This window comes from Quercus suber, unplaced genomic scaffold (genome assembly GCF_002906115.3).
Source record: "Quercus suber isolate HL8 unplaced genomic scaffold, Cork oak 2.0 scaffold_265, whole genome shotgun sequence".
NCBI classification, from domain to species: domain Eukaryota; kingdom Viridiplantae; phylum Streptophyta; class Magnoliopsida; order Fagales; family Fagaceae; genus Quercus; species Quercus suber.
This window is the reverse complement of record NW_027069721.1, coordinates 530,312-536,511: the sequence shown is the minus strand read 5'-3', so window position 1 is coordinate 536,511 and position 6,200 is coordinate 530,312.

The following is a 6,200-nucleotide window of genomic DNA, read 5'->3' as shown; positions in this document are numbered from 1 at the left end:
TTTTTTTATGTAGCACCCATAGAGAAAAAGGGAAAGGACAAAGCTCTATTACATAATAAACATGGAAAAGATCATATAGCTCAGAGAACCAGAGATTCTGGGTTCTTACAGGCCTAATACGCCTCGGGATCCCACGACAGTATGCCCGGGATCCCACGACAGTATGCCCGGGATCCCACGACAGTATGCCCAGGATCCCACGACAGTACGCCCCAGGGTACTAAGAGGAATTGCATTTTTCATCTTGAGGAGCTTTATATGACTTGCGCACAACTTGGTTCGTAATCAGCCCCATTTAGCTGCGGTGAACCAAGCCCAGTCCACCAAAACAACAAGTATTTGGGCCCGGGATCCTTATCTCTACTTGGGCCCGTGTGCTAAGAAAAAAAAGCACTCTCACAAACATCTTATTGTCATTATTCTTGGTGAAAAAGAAGACCATGTTAGTTTTCATTTTCCATTTGTGCAGTGCCATTGCCAACAAGGATGCAGTGTCTAGGCAGGCAAGTTACATGCATGCATCTTTATGAGTTTTTATTTTTATTTTTATTTTTTTATATATTTAATTTTTATATAAGAAAATTATTCCTTATGATTCTAATTGTCATGAAATTTAACCAGCTCAGTGAAAACATCAAATGAGCGGGAGTTGGTATATTACAGTACAAATTATTCCTTGTTTAATTTTTTAAGTTATTCTTTCTAATAATTGAATGCTAAATATGTTTATTAATTAGTACTAATTATTCAAACATATAATTTATTTTTTCATTGTACAGTGTTCCATTAATTTACAATCACCCTTTAAAAAAAAAATATTAAACTATAGGGTTTCATTTAGCTCAATTAATAAAGTTTATTGTACCAAATAAAGAATTTGAGTTCGAATCTCACCTACACAAAAAATAAAACAATTATTATATAGAGTAGACAACATAAGTTCAATCTTATTGTATCTTTAAAAAAAAAAAAAATAGAGATAACTTGAAGAATTTTAGAATTTGTTTACTTAACTAATTGGTTCCCAACTATTCCCAAATCCAAGTTTGTTACTATATAATTATAGCCTTAAGAAAGTCAAGGAAGAAATTGGGAATTTTATCATAACTTCTTAAGTTCATCAAAAATCAATTAAAGCACGTATAAAAATTACAGGCTATTTGGCAAAATATTTTTAAATTTTGTAGTATCAAATTTCATTTGTAATTAAAATTAAAAAATCATTTAATGAAATTGGGAATTTTATCATAACCTCTTAACTCTTAAGTTCATCAAAAATCAATTAAGGCACGTATAAAAATTACAAGCTATTTTGCAAACTATTTTTAAATTTTGTAGTATCAAACTTCATTTGTAATTAAAATTAAAAATTCATTCAATTACTTTGCGGACAAAGTCAAATCTCTTTTATTCCAAATCCTCAAATTTCATTGCAACCTATAAGTATATCTTATAATTTCCTGACTATTCCCATTTTTGAGGTACGTAATAATGTTTACTAAAATAATAATAATAATAATAATAAGTACGTAATTTTATTACCAATAATTGTGGGACGGCAAACTTGTGGCCATGTTTCTCGGGGAAAACTGACTTTGATACTTCGAAAGTCAAGAAAAATGCCTTCTTGATTATTAGTGTTAGTGCAGCTGCAGCCATGCCATGCGGTACTAGATTTGACTATCACATGGTCCTCTTGGTACAGTGAGGATTGAGGCAGTTTGCATGGTAATATACTCTTCATCCATGGCATCTGCTTTATGATAATAACGTTTTATTATTAAATTAAAATATCAATATATTTCTTTTAGTATAAGCATATTCATTTCCAAAACTCTTATTCAAACCTTAAAACACGTTATCAATTAAGTTAACTGCAACTCTCAATATTGTATAGATAAAGTTTAGTTACAAGATTAGTTGTAACTTAAAACTACAACTTTACTCAATATCTTCTAGACATAGTTTAGCTACAAAATTGATTATAGTTTAAAGCTACAATCGTACTTAATATTTTTTTTATTAGAGGTGAACTTTGACAAATCCATCATTAGATATATTTTCTTTTTATATTCTTCGTACTTGCAAAATTTCAAGAAAATTAAAATTCAATAACTATATCATCAATAAATTATTTAAATTACAAGTTAAATTATGCATAAAATATAATCTTATAAATCTTATAGTAAATAATATATATTTGACATAAAATTTAACATGTGTATTAAGAGCATAAAGAGCATGCAATTCAACGATTAGATTTTCAAAATATGTAGTAATGTTAATGATATTAAGTAAGGCTACAACCAATTTTGCAGCTAAATTTTGTCCATATCTTTTATTGGAAGTAAATTTTGACAACTCTACCACTAGATTACATTTTATTTTTATATCTTCTACACTTGCAAAATTTCTAGAAAATTAAAGATTAATAACCATATCATCAATAAATTGTTTAAATTACAAGTTTTTGTAATTTAAAATTATGCATTAAGTACAATCTTATAGATTATATAGTAAATAATATCTGATTGACGCAAAATTTGACGTGTATTAAGAGCATAAAGAACATGCAATCTAACGATTATATTTTCAAAATATGTAATAATGTTAATGATATTGAGTAAGATTGTAATCTTAAATTACAACCAATTTTGTAGCTAAATTTTGTCCATCTTGTATTATCAAATCCATTTATATCTTAAATTTGTTCAATAGATTGGCTAATCACCCAATAAAAACAGGAAACAAATAAAAGTGATAAACAAAATCATACATCATAAGCCTTTTTATTTTATTTTTCTCTAAGGAATCAAGCAAAGAAATTTTATCATATTATTGAAGGAAAAGGGGGCACAACCGCTCCTCCAGCCTGAATTTGCGTTTCCTGCAGGCCATGAATTGTGCTTATAACCCATAACGTGAAGACCCAAGGAAAATACAGAGAACATATCGTAAGCTTGTTTATAGGGCATTTTTGTCTTTTGGGTTAGGTGGGGTTCTAATTAAGCCATGGTTTCTTTAATTTTGTCTCTCATCCTCTCGTCTGATTTACTTTTCTCTAGTGCTATATATCTACTAGACCTTTGGTTGCTACTGTTACTAGTGCCAAACACACAAACTAAAAATAGGTTTTTTTGAGGTGGGTTGGGACTTGGGATACACACCTGCAACACCGCATTTACTTTTCTCCTTGAAATTAAATGAACAAAGAAAGAGTAGTTCAAGAGGCCCAAACTTTGTCACCTTGAGGTCCATTTGATACTACAGGCTAGACCCGTTGCAGTAGCCCACATTTTCTTAATTGGGCTGACTTCAATTTTCTCTCACAGCCCCTGAGCCCTAATAAGACACCGCCTATGGTTTGATCTGCTCCTTTCTTTTTTCTTCTTCTTACTTAGGAATAAATCCCTCTACGGCCTTTTGATTTTCATAAGAGTGAAGAGTGGAAATAACCTAACCCCTTTAATCCATTAGGCTTAGATATGTAGCCTGCTAGGAAATGTGACGGGCCATTCTAATTATGGATTTTGAGCAAGCATTGGAATCAAATTCAAGAGATAATTGTAGGTTCCAGTTAGCTCAACTAATAAAATTTTTGATAATTGAATAAAAAATCTGAGGTTCAGTTCATGTTTACATTAAAAACTGATTAGTGTCTTGAGGTCAAAAGTGGGCACCGTATGTTGAAACTTTATATTAAAAAATATTGGAAAGGTTTGGTGTCAATATTTAGAGTGATCCATTTCCCAAAATGACCAATGACCCATCTCACAATCACAGTGATCGATACGAGCAGTTCATTTAGCAAATGTTAGAGCATTCACAGCAGTGGAGTTAAAAATTTAGCTTTTCAGCTCCACCAAAAGTTACTCTATCTATTTTACCTGCACACATGCTGCAGCAGTGGATCTATTTTAGCTTTCAACACAATAAAATAACATAAACATTATAATAAAATAATATATTCTCTACAATAAAATAATATATCCTACTACAAAAAAAAAATCCACAGCACCAACCACAACCATCTCTATCATTAGCCACAACCACCACTACCACCGACCACAACCACCACTCTACTTTGGCAACCACAACACAACATAGAAAAAAAAAAAATTAGGCATTTTAAGTAAAGTTTTCCTTTCTCAAAAAAAAAAAAAAAAAAAAAGAAGGTGAAGTTCTTGAGTTGGTCTTAAGAAACTCTCAATTTAATACTGTATAAATTGAATTAGGTTGGCTTAACTTTGGTTTAGCTAATTTTAGACTTAATAAAAATAGTTTTTTATTCAATTATTATTATTTTTAATAGATATAATAGGATTAAAATTTTGTGTCCATTTCATGATGATTATTAAAAAATAATTAAAGGGTAATTATATAATTAAGGGAGCTATAATAAAAATAAGAATAGGTTTTTTTGAGGTGGGTTGGGATACACATCTGCAACACCGCATTTACTTTTCTCCTTGAAATTAATTAACAAAGAAAAAGTAGTTCAAGAGGCCCAAACTTTGTTACCTTGAGGTCCATTTGATACTACAGGCTAAACCCCTTGCGGTAGCCCGCATATTCTTAATTGGGCTGATTTCAATTTTCTTTCCACGGCCCCTGAGCCCTAATAAGACACCGTCTATGGTTTCATTGGTTTGATCTGCTCCTTTCTTTTTTCTTCTTCTTACTTAGGAAATCCCTCTACGGCCTTTTGATTTTCATAAGAGTGAAGAGTGAAAATAACCTAACCCCTTTAATCCATTAGGCTTAGATATGTAGCCTGCTAGGAAATGTGATGGGCATTCTAATTATGGTTTTTGAGCCGGCCTTAGAATCAACTTCAAAAGATAATTGTGGGTTCCAGTTATCTCAAATGGTAAAATTTTTAATAGTTAAATAAAAGATTTGAAGTTTAATCTCCGCCTACATTAAAAACCAATTGGTATCTTAATTTGATAATAAATAGCACAATCATCAGAAATAGACAACGTAGGTGAAACTCTATAATTAAAAAAAAAAAAAAAAAAATTCAAGAGTTAACACAGCAGGAAGATAATAAAAAATAATGGAAAGGTTTGGTGTCAATATTTAGAGTGATCCATGTCCCAAAATGACCAATGATCCATCTCACAGTCACAGTGATTGATGCAAGCAGTTCATTTAGCAAATGTTAGTGTTATGCTGCTAGCTAGCCTTGGCTTTTATTGTGTTGTAGCTTTATTGTTCCATCAACGTCAATTGTAACAATTGATTCATTAGATTGTGTCTAATAATATGGACCTATATTTTATAATATTAACACAATTTCTTTTATATATAAAGTTAAGTTTTGAGACTTTACCAGTTGAGTTAATTGAAACTCAGATTAACACAATATTGTATTAATTGCTAGGCTTTTGAGCTGGGTATGACATTTTATTATAACAAGTTATCTTTGGCAATTTGAAACTTATTTAAGTAGTATTTTCACAATTTTCCTAATTATCTAGACACTTACACCATGCAATGTCATGTAGAGATGGACTTGATAAATTGGGCCATGACTCTTGAGGATTGGATTAGGAGATGATACCTATTTAGCATGTGTACGCCTAACCTAGGGCATAGATTGGAAGCATTCTCCATGCTCAAAGGGAAGCCAAATGATACACAATATAAATTACCAATTATCATAAAAACGTACTATATTAATTTAATCATTTAACTATTATTATTCTAACGAGACATGCATGATCGCTATACAGATGAGTGTATGAGTTTCTAACACAAATTCTTAACACAAGTTCATTTTTTCGGAGGCCATTGACCAAGACAGGTGTATAAAGCTTAAAAAATTATATGTTTTTGCATTAGGTTAGCTGTTTAGACTATAGAGATTGAAGAAATATCAATCAACTGTCTTTGGGCCGACAATGTATATTCTCTTCAAATATCTTATCGAACTCATTTTCTTTCTTTTCCTTGCAGTCTTGCACTTTTATTGGCATAGTTACATTCTCTATGATTTTCTTTTAGTTCTTGTTTCTTCACAAGCCACACAGCATTGCAGCGCATATCTTTCTTGGATTAATAATAATATATGCTACTCTAACCATGATCAAAATTTCCTTTTCCATGTGCTCTTATGCTTTCTTTGTCACTTGTTTAGTGGTTTTTTTTTTTTTTTTTTTTTTTTTTTTTTTTTTTTTTTTTTTTTTTTTTTTTTT